Source organism: Silurus meridionalis, chromosome 21 (genome assembly GCF_014805685.1).
Source record: "Silurus meridionalis isolate SWU-2019-XX chromosome 21, ASM1480568v1, whole genome shotgun sequence".
NCBI lineage: Eukaryota > Metazoa > Chordata > Actinopteri > Siluriformes > Siluridae > Silurus > Silurus meridionalis.
The window spans coordinates 15,199,626-15,213,280 of NC_060904.1; positions in this window are offsets into that span (position 1 = coordinate 15,199,626).

Consider the following 13,655-nt stretch of genomic DNA (forward strand, 5'->3'; position numbering starts at 1 on the left):
CTATGACACTATGGACTATTGTTTATGATAGTACAAGTTTTTGCACTTGTGTACAGCCTCACAAAAGTATAAAATAAAAATAAATTTACGATTAAAGCAGAGATGCCCAAACTAGGGCCCAAATCAAAGGTCAGTATGGGCCACTTTGTTCTGTGGGCCATATTTTAGGCATCTCTGGTCATGGTATAAAAAGAAAAAAGGGGTAAAATAAGCAAAAAAAAACACAGTATTCTTCTTTGAATTTGATTGTATAATAAATTTGATCGTTGCATAAAAGCACATACTGAAGTGCATAAAAGTTTTATATCAAAAATTTTTTTTATCCATTTGTTGTTACATGTAACGCTTTAATGTTTCAATCAAGAAAATAACTGTAATTGAATGTATTTTCTACATGCAATCTGTTCCTGCATACATTATAGTTATGATGTGGTTGATATGTGCCTTTGACACACTGTCAAGAGACTCTCCTCCTGCTACAGGTCTTACTTACTGTCTCTGAAGGAAATGTGAGATGACATATCACCCCCCCCGACACACACGAACCCCTGTATACACATACACACTTGTCAGGACATCCCAAGACATGCCTGTGTGTCTTTTTCTTATCATAATTCTGTAAAAAAAACATCAAAAAGCCTAGATTTCAGCTACAATGTTTACCAGGATTCCTAATGTTCATGAGTCAGTGTTTCCATGTTTGCCTTGTTTAAGGGTTTGGTAATTAGCTGATAAGATGTTGATGTTAAGCCTGGAAAGACCCTTTTTCCAAATGTAACAGAAGCAAGACACAGTGGTTTGACTCGCCGGCTTCATCTTTTGATAAGCGTTTTTTTCCTTGTTGCTATGAAAACACGTTTGGAGTCTCTAGAGAGGAAACAGGAAACAGCGACATGTTATCTACACAGGGCGTCCATGGCACAAGGGTCACCGTAAACGTCGTCTTACCAGAGCTCATGTGCTGAAAGATCAGAGGTCAGGGCTGGTCTGAAATATTTTCTCGGGATCGTAAAAAAGACCAGGGCTTTATCAGTGCTTAACAGAGAGCTGGTGAATAATGTCAAAATAGCTGACTAGCAGCAATTGCGGATTGCTGTATGTAGAATCGTCTCTACATTCGCCTTCAATTTGCTGCGCTCTTGACTGTGATAGCTGTAACAAAAGTCGAAGATGCATTTTTTATTTTAAGCATCAGGTTTCAGACTCACTCACTTCTGACTCACACTCCCAGAACAATCTCCTGCTCGCAATCCCCCAGCTACTTGCCAGGTATATGCTTTAGTGACCTTCCCATGATGCTACCAAGCAGTTTGATAGTCCTGTTTTGACCTATTTATGTCATTCATTTCCAATCTTGCCAAACATGCTCTAGTCTGTTTGTTGATCTCCTGTCATAGGCCTGTTCGTTGACCATGCTCTTGCTTTTTTCTGCCTGCTATTTATGCAGAGTAGCTGCATGCCTGTACTGTACGTGAAGATCCAGCATGAATCGTAGAAAGTGCTTGACACGCTTTAGAAAGTAGACTTTTAGAACATATTCCAGAAGTGGCAGGAACTCTGGGAGCGCTGTATTGCTGTGCAAGAGGACTATTTCGAAGGTGATGGTGTGTAACTGTAGATAAATACAGTACTTTTTGATATCACCTCATATGGACTTCTGGTTACATGCTAACTGCATTTCTTTGCCTCTGTACATATACTTTGCACAATGACAATAAAATGTAATCTAATCCTATCTAATCTCAAAATGTGGATCGTATAAACTCTTGGCATCTTTGAAGTATTGTCACCTCCAAACCATACCTGGATATAAACTAGAGGCCGGTTCCTTTTCCGTGGCCTTCTCTGTGATGTTAAAATTCTCAGCTAAACTCTTTAGTCCGTTCATTATTTGAATCTCTCACATCACATGCAGACGGAGGAAACTCCGCCCATTTATATGCACTGTGTAGGTTATGTTAGGGATTTCGGTTAATCCTTTTATACCTCGTTTCCTCAGCCACATACCTTTCCCACAGGAAAATAACAATTTTCCAGACCAAAGTTCTTTTTGTAGAGGAAAATAAAAGGATCTGAAACTTTCTGGCAGGAGTTCAACAGATGTTTAGCATATGTTATCCAACGACATGTAATCCAAGTGCTCGTAGATTCAGCTTATTATTTAAACCTGCGCCATAATATTTCGCCTATTTTTAGAGACGTGGTGCTTTATATTCCTGACAGAACACACAAGCTTCAAATTGACCTTAATTCAAGTGGCCAGTCAAGAATAAACACTTATCTGTAAGAACTCACTGATAAATATAATAACTTAGACAATAATGGGTTGTGTATGTATACACTATATGGATAAAAGTTGACCATTAGAGTTGTATTTAAGTTCACAAGATGTTCCAACATATAATTTTTTCATGTGCTTTTTGAACATCCTATTCCACATTTAGTCCCCATTCACAGTTATGCTAAACTTTACCCCTCTGGGAAGACATTCCACTAGATTTTGAAGAGTGATTGTGGAGATTTGCGCTCATTTAGCCATAATGGTGTTAATGATGGTACTGATGTAGGTGAGGTGATCCAATTAATTCAGTAGGGTTGAGGTCAGAGCTCTACAGCAGGAATTCTTCCACTTTAATCCATTTTAAAAATGTAATCCTACAGCCTACAAATACATCCTGTACAATTGTGTGTCTCTTTCTTTGTGGTAATAGTTTGGAGAAGAACCAGATTTGACTGGAAAAATCAGTTGTCCCAATACTTTTGTTCATACAGTGTATATATAAATAAAATAAATCTTTCATTTTTTATTTAATTTCTTTAATCCATATTAATCCTTATTTTAATTCTTTTGTTTGCTAGAAAAAAAAACATATGGTAAATATAATAATTTGTCTTTTTTTCTGTGTCTGATGACTTTTTTAATGAGGAAAAAAAAAAAGAAACACAAAAAGGCAATTCACTCTTGCTCTAGACTAAAAAAAGTTCATCCCTGGCTGCAGTGATGACATGCTCTTTAACCCCAGGCTGTGGTCAAATTCAGAGACGTGTGAGGATAATACACACCCTTGAAGGTCATAAAAAGGCCTTATTGTGTCAATGTTGCGGCACAGACAGCGACCAACAGGCCCTGTGACGGCTGGATAGAGTCTAGCGGTGTCAAGCGCGACCTCTCCTGCTCAGAGAAACCGTAAAGTCCATGGAAAACAGGCGTAGGACAACAAACCCTCGGGTAATGTATGACTGGTGCCAGATTGGCTGTGCATACACACTTCAAACACACACACACACACACACACACACACATCCTCACACATACGCATGCCCTCCAGATCCTACTGCCTCCCCAGGTAATTAAGAGGATTAAACACAGCAGGATCTTCCATGATAATCAAGAACAGAGGATGATTTTTACATGATTTTTGAAGTGATCCTCTTTATTAAACCCCTAATGCACCGTGATTCCATTTGACGTATCCCAGGGCGTACATAAAAAAAAAAAGAGGGTCACATTAAGAATTTTAAAATGAAATAGTTCATAGTCGTGAAATAAAATGTTCCACTTTTCTCATAATTCGTGAAGACATGGCGAGTCTAAAAGATTTGCCTCAAACCGCATCCATTTTTTTAAAACAATGTGTTTTGAGATCTATAGTGTGCCACATAATATAACAAAAACATCATGTTTCACTGATAGGCATTTTGCACAACAAGATTCGCAGTATTTCTTTGCGCAATTAAGCCCCGCCTCCTAAAAAAGTCAAAGAATTAAAGTATCCCGAAATACATACATTTACAAAATGACATTTTCACTCAGATCGAGTTTCAAGACCCGTTAATATCATAAAGTTGTTTCTTGGACATACAGGATTTGTCTATTCAAGTCATTTAAACCCTTCAAAAGTCTGAAAGAAAGGAAAAAATCATATGACGCTAAAGTAAAAGCAATAGAGAATAGTATATACAGTGGTACGAGATGGTCCTTGAATATTCTGCTTCCTTATTTCTTATTGGCCCTCCTGGTTAAGTCCTCATACAAGTCGGAACAGATGCCAGGTTTACATGGCATCAAGAAACAAGCGTGTCTCTTTGCATACGTCATCAAGCGCCGTTTGCTGATTTAGCAAACCATGGAAAGCTAACGTTTTACAGCACAACAATCTTCTGCCTTTATTGTTGTTCTCTCTCTCACTCTCTTGCTTTCCTGTGGTCTCTCGCAGGCTGAATAAGCACACAGGAAACATTTGGCAGGGTGGGAACAGCTCTTACAAGCATCTGCAAATTACTTTTCCCTCGGCCTGAAACTCATTAGCGCCACTCCTACAATTCAATTTATAACACAATATTTTCAGGGACTAAAGAATGAAATGCCACATGGTTTTGGGTGGTTGAAGCTCCTAAAAAAAACACAAGCCAAACGCACACTCCTTCGCTTTCTTTTTGTTAAATATATAAAAAATATTGTCACATCCTCTTTACAGATTTTCATCAACAACGTCCGTATATGGTGAGCAATTATCAGCACAACATAACAGCTGATTTTCCTCAAGCATGTTGTTCTTCAAAGAGTGACAATTTTCCCTTCATGACAAAAAAATGGTAGACAGTACACAATGTTTGTATTCAAATATTTATCATTGTTTCGCTCAAGTTTCTCCGATATGAATAACGAACCATCATTTACATAAATTAAAAACTCATCTTTTTAGCAAAGCCTACACATAACACACATCATAACCTTGTGGAGTTTGGTCACTGGAGACCACCTTGAGTGTTTAAAGGCTCTGGCATGGAGAAACTGGTGTTGTATCTGTGATGATCGCAAATATTGAGCTATTTTATGAGTTGCTCAGGAGCTCCTGGTTTTATAACCACAAATGACTGTAAAAGACTGTAGAAAGAACATCACTTATAATCTTACACTCCAGCGCTCATGTTAGTTCTCACTCTCCAGTGTTCTGTATTGTTTAAAGACTATAATCACACTCTTTATCACCCAAATGAGGATGAGTTTCCTTTTGAGTCTGGTTCCTCTCAAGGTTTCTTCCTCATAACATCTAAGGGAGTTTTTCCTTGCCACAGTCTGCTCATCAGGGATAAATGCACATTATTCACCTTAACTGTTAAATTCTGTCAAGCTGCTTTGAGACAATGTCATGTTGTAAAAAGCGCTATAGAAATAAACTTTACTTGGCTTGACTTCAAGAAACCTGATAAGGTTGATGACTAACACTTTATGAACAAACGTTTGTGGACACCTTACTATTAGATAGGTATGTGCTTTTTGAAAAATCACTTTTCACACATTTAATTACTATTTGCTGTTATAATAACCTCCACTCTTCTGGGAAAATGTATTACTAGATTTAAGAATGTACTTGTGGAGGTGTCAGTAAAATCAGGAACTGATGTTGCTGAGGTGAGGAGGCCTAGAGTGCAGTCAGTTCTCCAATTCATTACAAATGTATTCAAAGGAGTGAGGTCAGATCTCTGTAGCAGGCCAATCAAGATCCTCTACTTCAACCCATGTAAAAAATATCTTAATAGAGTTGGCTTTGTGCACAGGGGCAATGTCATGCTGGAACAGGTTTTGGTCTCCTATTTCAAGTGAAGGGGAAAAAATGCCTCCTATACAATTGTGTGCTTTTAACGTTGAGGTAACAGTTTGGAGAAGAACCTCACATGAATGGAAAAGTCAGGTGTCCCAATACTTTCGTCTATATAGTATAGAGATATTTTTATTAGATAGAAATGAGCTTCAATAGAATAGAATTATTCCATAGATTGAAAAACATTTCTAAAAATCAGCAACTTTTTAAGCAGGAAGCATTTTCAAATTACCCTTTTTTTTATTTTCAAGATATTTTCACTTTAGATAAGATTTATTTTGCAGCATGTGTTAAAAGTGTGTAAATGTTTTTTTTTTCCCCCACACTTATTAGTCTTTAAAAGTGTTTTACACCAAATAAGATATTATCAGATCCATTAAGGCTTTAAATCAAAGTAATTCTGTATGTTTTGTAAATTCCGAGAAAAATCGGAAGGAACTGAAGGAACTGCCCAGAGCACTGCCAAGTGCTCGTCACACAACGGAGACGGCGAGAAAAAAAAAGCCAAACAGGATCTAAAAACACAGAAACACACTTTCATCTTGTATTTACAAACCGTGTCCACTTAGATTTTTGTTTAGGGAAAGAGCAGGTGTCAATGGTCTTCCTGTGCGGCAGCATCCGTGGAATCTGATATCTGAATCAAGGGCCTGGTTTTGCTGGAGCAGGTTGAAAGGAAACGGGAAAGGGGACTGACAATAGGACACTTTAGAGAGGGACCTTTTTAAATACAAATATTGCTTCAGGACACACAGGAGAGTGCTTGCTGTTTGTGCAGGCCATTTAAGTAGACTGGAGGAGGAAGACGGATCACGGAAGCATAATACATCGACGTGCTAACATCCTATTGCGAAGCATACATCAGTGTTTGAAACAAATAATCCAAAAAATGTCATAAATAACCAGTGGTGGACCGTGTACTTGAGTTAAAGTATAGATACACTAAGTAAAATATGACTGCAGTAAAAGTAAAAGTGCTCCCTTTAAACTTTCACTTGAGTAAAAGAGCTAAATATTTGCTCTCAGATGTACTTACGTATCCAAAGTACTATGATTTATTACAGCTATAATGTTCCTCCTGATGTTCCTCCTAACACAGCAACCTAGTATTAGAATTACATTAATAAATCGAACACTGATTGATCGCTATTAAAATGATCAAAAGACCAAAACTTTCTTTTCATCTACTTCACAAAAAACACGCAAATAAGGCCGCGGGTGCTGTTGCGAGTTCGAGTCAGGAGTTTCTTCAATCATTTATTCCTCTGAAAATGTTCTGCTTGGGGTTGAACTGTATGTTAGTGTAAGTAGATACCACCAAGCGTCAATCAAAACTAGTTCAAACCAGCGCACGCTACACTGATTGGTGGTTATAAATTAAAAAGGAACGAATGATTTCCAAAATGTACTTGAGTAAAGAGTAAGATAGTAAGATAAGTAAGATTGGACTTTGAAACGTAGTGAAGTTAAACTCGCCAAATGGAAACACATCAGTAAGGTACAAATACACGAAAAAGCTACTACAATACAGTACAGTAATAAATTGCATTTACTTTGTTACAGTCCACCATTGCAAATAGCATAAAAGATAATATGTGGAAACGATTTTTGTAAAGGCACAGTAGTAGAGCATGATGTGAATATTCATACTGAATATGAATACTCATACCGCCATTATTCTGACCAGAGAAAATAGTCCCATAGAATCAGCATATGCACGAAAGATTCTGGATTGAACGCAGCACTACATCCAACATGCAATTTTTATTGCAATATTTAAAAACGGAAACTAGTAGTGTCTCCGCACGGCATCTTGTTATGTAACACCACAGAGTTGTGCTCAGCTCCTAAGCGCACTGCTGTATTTATCAGCACTCACTGCAGACAAGAAACACACCATCTTCTGCCACTGCAGTCCTGAACAATACTAATGAGTATTTAATGATCCCTTATAAGTTACTTGCACTTGATAGATGATCACTATCTGGTTTTCCAGTCCCAGATCAGCAGTACGTGCCTGGGATCACAAAACCTTGTCTGTTCTGAACACTTCGGTGAGACAGAGAGTATAAAGTTAGTGCACTCAGTTACAGAAGCAGCCTTGCAGGCATGCTTAGATAAACAGGGCTGTCTACTTATCTGAACATAACTCGAGCTTAGAAGGAATTGAAATCCCAGAATTCCATTTTGATCCAAACCAAAGACATCTTTGGGGCCTGGCCAGCTTCCCACGACTGCTTGGCTTAATGTATATCACCTAGTCTGGTGTACCAGGAGCAGACAGCCATTTCCGCAGTGCTGCTTGATGAGAGGATGGTCCCCAAGCAATACACCGCAATAGCTGGGTGCATAGCAATACAAAGATTTTTAACATTCAGTTGTAACCCATGCTCTTGTATATTCCATGAATCATAGTTTCCATATCTGCTAGATTCTGTTTTATTTCACATTCTGCTATCAGACCCACTTGAGTAGACAGTTTGCCAGATTAATGCTTTATTTAAGGATGGTTCAAGGATAAAATCTTGGACAAAAACCAGATTTGCTGCTATCAGTTTGGTCAAGCTGACCTATATATGTTCTCTAATCTTGGTGGAGTTTTTGGTGTTCCCTGAGCTGATTTGTGTTTCGTAGCCGGATAGTTTTCTCTGAACTTCTTGAGGAACCTGTCTTGAATCTTTATTAATACATTTTACACTTTAAATAACATAAAAATTTAGTTCCCTCTTCTGAGAATATCATTAATGCTTCTCTTTGGTGGAATCTTGAGATCAGTGCTATTAATTCATTGCAAGAATGTTATTTCTCTTATCTTTAGAACCTGCGGAATGCTGAATGTTCTCATAATGTATGATGGACACGAGCATTTGAGCAAATCTCCAGAGCAATCATCATGCAAAAACACAGCAGCCAAAAATTTTAACTTTCACCCCACCAGCTATTTTGGAGGAGCTCCAAAACACAGTCACACAGACCTTCATGAGTTTATGACAAGGATTAAGATTACATGCTACTTTATGCATATATCCTGATCCTATAATTAGGTTTTTCATCACACCAGACAATTGTTATTGAAACGGATTGGCAGTATCAGACCCATTGAGGAGAATATCTTTTCTTTTTGAACTCGTGTTTAGAACGCACCTCCACACCGGAGTCTAAACAACATAACGGCTCCCATACGACACGACCCATTTGAGACAAAACAACCTGAGCCGCCGAAGTCAACAAACCGGAGCAAACCTGGCCACGTTTAGTTCTTCACCCTCACCGGTGAGATTATGTGCAGTAAACAAAAACCCCACACCAGATGCACACTCCAAACAAAAGAGGGTAAGAAGAGGAGGGGCGAGGCCAAAGGTCGGGGCAAGGTAAAAAAAAAAAAAAAGTGAACAGAGCTGAGAACATCCAGCAAAAGACCTACCACAGAAAGACCTGTTGACCTAAATGTGCTAAGAACAGTTCACCCCTGAAATGCGAACAGGTCTAAACATGCAATAGTGCAAGCTGATTGTATACAAGAGCCAGACGCATGAAAAGACCCGAGAGAAAAAAAAGTCACATGTCAGTTTGTCCTGTCTATTACATTTGCTGGTAATGATCAAATTCCAAGCATATTTGTTTATATGAATTAATTAGCTCATTCATTTAAGTCATTATACCTACCAGCATGTTTTTGGAAATTCAGAGGAAACAAAAGAACCTGAAGGAAACCAGATTAGAGTCGAACCAATATGAATGCAAAAAATATCTAAATATGCCAAAAATGCTAGCATTTATTTAAATTGACTGATTAGCTTGCTAACTAACCTTTATATATAATACCCACTTATATGTAAACATTTCCCATTTCTTAAGGCATAAGATTACAGCCGAATGAATAAATACAGAGAAACCCAAAAAAACAAGCTTAATATCTTTTATTGGAGAATGTATTTATTGTAGATATGCTTGGTGTGACCCAACAGCCCAGAAACGAAAATGGCGTCACCCCCTTTTTTTAAGGAGTCTGGACATCAATGAGCTTCTTGCTGAGGGTCTTTAAAAGCTGCTGTAAGTTTAACAAGAGGCTCCTCAAAGCTAACAGCAGAGAACCAAATGGTGCCTACTTTCAGGCAGGACATTCTGGCTACTTCCTACTCTGTAGGTGTCGTCAATCTTCAATTAGACTGGGTGTGTATGTCAGAGAGGGAGTTAATGTGTCCATGTGTTAGTGTGGGTTCACATCAAATCATTGCTGAATGATCTTAATCCTTAAAATGAAAGTTGAAATGGAAATGTGGCTAAATATCAAACTATAAACAGTGGAATATATTAGACAAGTTAATTTTTTATGGTTTTTGAGACACATAAATGTTTCTTTTGTTTCTAAGTAACAAACTAGGTTATATAACAGTATGGAGTTTTCTTTTAACCAAACAAATATATACATGTACAGATGTTACAATCCTACAGATGTTACAAAAACTTAATATATATATTATTTTTATTGGTAAAATCCTCCCTTAGCATCAATAACAGCGTTATACCCTTTTGGCATATGGACAGTTTGTTTCTCCAAACATTCAGCTGAAATACTTTTGTTAAACCTGCCATTGGTGTTCTTCACTAGTAGGAGATTTCTTTCTTCTAATCCATTTCATCACATATAAGTTCAATAGGATTGAGGTGCAGTGACTGGGCAGGCCATTTCATGATAGATAACACTCCAACCCACAGTTTGCTCTCTAAATAACAATTATAGAGCTTGAATATATGCTTTTGGGTCATTGTCTTGTTGTATGGTGGAGTTGGTTTCAATAAGCTGCAGTCCCACCAGAATTGCATGGTGATGAAGTATTAAATGGTAGCCATGTTGGTTCAATATTCCTTTCACCATTTAACCTACTAACATGTATATAATGAGTTAGCATGTTCTCCAAATATAAACAGAAACTTGTGAAAAGAAATGTGGCACAGCTTAATTGTATAAACTCTAAATGTACTGTTATTGCATAAGGTGACGGTTAAAAATGAATACTGTTAAATGACCTAGCATGCTGCATAGAACCTAAAAGAACATGCATGTGTCTCTTAAAAATGCTTGAAGAGTAGGTTTTTCCCAATTTTTGACAGGCACTGTATGAATGGTTTTACTAGAAAACTCTGCATTTAGTTCTTCAGTAATGCCCAGAAATTATGCATCCTGATATGGGGATGCTGTTAGAGGAAACAATCTACAACTGGGTTTTTTGACGCCATGTCCAGACGTATTTAATTCCTGTTACTCTACAATAATTGGTGAAAAGTTTGAAGAATGCATCATTTTACTTTTTATCCATTTTATGATGAATTATGAATTATAAATATAAATAAAGTTTAATACACCAAGTAATTAATATTGAGTGGCATTTCGTGTACAACATTTGACCATGCTCACTTTATAGCACATCAGATAGCTGGCTAGCTTCTTCTATTGATTTGAACAATCTTGTGCCATCCCTTCTTTCTTTTTTTATATTTGTCTGGTAGGCTTTCATATTTTAAGTCAAAATTTGTTTGCTCTCTAAATAACACACAAAGCTTGAACATACATTGTCTTGTTGTTTAATGAAGTTTGTTCCAATTAGCTGCAGTCCAGATGGAATTTCATGGTAATGAAGTATGGAATGGTAGCCATGATGGTTCTGTATTCCTTTCACCATTTAACCTACATTTCACCAACATGTATATCATGAATTTGCATGTTCTCCATAGCACATCAAGTATCTGGCTAGCTTCCTCACAATGATTTGAATAATAATGAATATTATTATATATGAATAAATGAAATTGCCATTCCTTTTTTATTTCCATCAACATCTGCTGGGCTTTCATATTTTCTCATTATATTCTCATATTCATGAGTCGAATGCGATATTAATGAAAAAGGTATTGTTTTGCATGTCCACTGATTGTGTCATTAATTATACTGTCGTAATTGATTATTGTCGTTTCAAAATTGAAATTGTTCGTGCTAAACACAGAAATGTCTCAGTGTGGTTGTAATAGGAACATTAATCACTATTTTAAAACTGAAAATCAAAGAGAATATAGAATTTTTGTTACAAATGTTGGTTCCTGTTATCACTTATATTATTGCAGCTATAAAGATTTGTATCTCTTTTTTTTCCCTCTCTAGCAAATAACAGTTCACAGCTGGTTTTGACATAGAGAAACTTGACAGTCTTTTCTAAAGAGCTGACAAAAGAGATTTCTTTCTCCATATCATTGTTAATAATTTTTTTATTGATTACTTTTGTCCATTTTTTCTCCTCTCGACTGTGATCATAGCACTATGGTTACCTGGCACCACGTGAAAACTTTGTCACCTGCTGGTCGACGGGTTCTGGATTGAGCATTTATTATTTACACGATGTCAGGTCTCCCAGGGGAATCCCACACGTATGTGACGTCGAGCTCACAGCCTCCTCGTTACAATTTACACGGTGGCCTACAGGAAGTCTGGGATTTTTGAATCCCTGGGGTTCAGCATAAGGGTCAAATGGATCAGGGTCAAACGAGACCAGGTTTCTGCCTACAGATGTGTTCTAGAGATCAGTGCTACTACAATACATAAAAAACGACAAGACAAATCATTATTATACATATTAGTATTCTTTTATGATATGTGTAAAGCAGATTTGGGAAAAATGTTATGTTTTGCAGTGTTCATAAATAAGTTAAGCATTTAAACCAATTGAGACGTATTTAGCTATCGTTACATCTAACAACACCATAAACTCGGTGTGTGTGTGTGCACGGCTGTCAAAATGACAAGAAAGAGAATGAGAAACAGGTGGGGGAAATGAGCTGACCCCCTCTCCATTTGCAGGTTGACATGCTGATCTATCTTTACAGTGCGAGTAAAGGGGGGGAGGAAAAAGGTAGGGAAAGCGTTCCCTCTCGTTTTTTGCCATGATTTCAGTCCCAGTTTGAGCACCTCATCAACTTTGGGTTTAGATTGAAAGCAGAAATACTGATTGAGTGAAACAATACAGCGTTTGTATATATAAAGCGTACGCAGGTTCCTAACATTTCAAAACTTCTAAACTTTGCTGGCTGAAGCCCACATCCCCTAGTGGGAATGTTATAAACATGGTGGATGAGTGTGACATAAGTGACTCATTTCAGAGTTTATAAATGAAATTGGAAAAAATAAATCAGAGGAATTGTAAAATAAGTTATATAGTATCAAATTTATAAGAAATAATGACATTTACTGTATATTCTTTAATATATATACTGTATATAAAGGGCCTTGTTTAAGGACCCAGCACAGGCTATTTGATGTTGCTGGGATTTAAACTCACAACCTTCCAATTAGAAGTTCAACATCAACTAATACGCTACCACTAAGTCCCTGTTTCTGGGCCCCTGAGCAAGGCCCTTAACCTATTAGCTGCTTACTTGTATAACTTATATCATTGTAAATCATAAAAGGATAAAGTTGCCTGCCAAATACCATAAATGTAAATGCATTAGGCCCCAATAATTGTCTAATCTTTTGCTTCACACTCAAAGATCCAGATCGGAAAAATATATTTATATTTATGCAATTTGGTAGACGGGCTTATACAGAGCGACTGCTCAAGGGCTCAGGAGCAGAAGCTTAGCAGCTGGAAGTCCAATGTCATAACCACTGTCCATATTAAAAAACATGCTGTAATGATAAAGAGTCTGGCATTAGTCATAATTGATTAACAATCAGATTGTTATAGCGAGTTTTGAAAATGTCTAAATAACCAAATAAAAAGATTGATAAGAAAATAATTGCTAAACAAAATACCTTTTCCGAACAGATCTGACAGAGTGAACCTGCGATCATTTCTACACTATCAGAGATCAGACATATGAAGAAAAGATAATGAGGAACTTGTTTGTTGACTTTTTTCTTCAGGAACAGATTTCTGTTCACATAATAGAAGGTAAGGTTTTAAAAACTATAATGTAAAAATTTGCCTATTAGATGGGATTTCTTAGTCTGCCACAGACAAAAAATAGACCATATAAATCCTGGAACAGTATGAC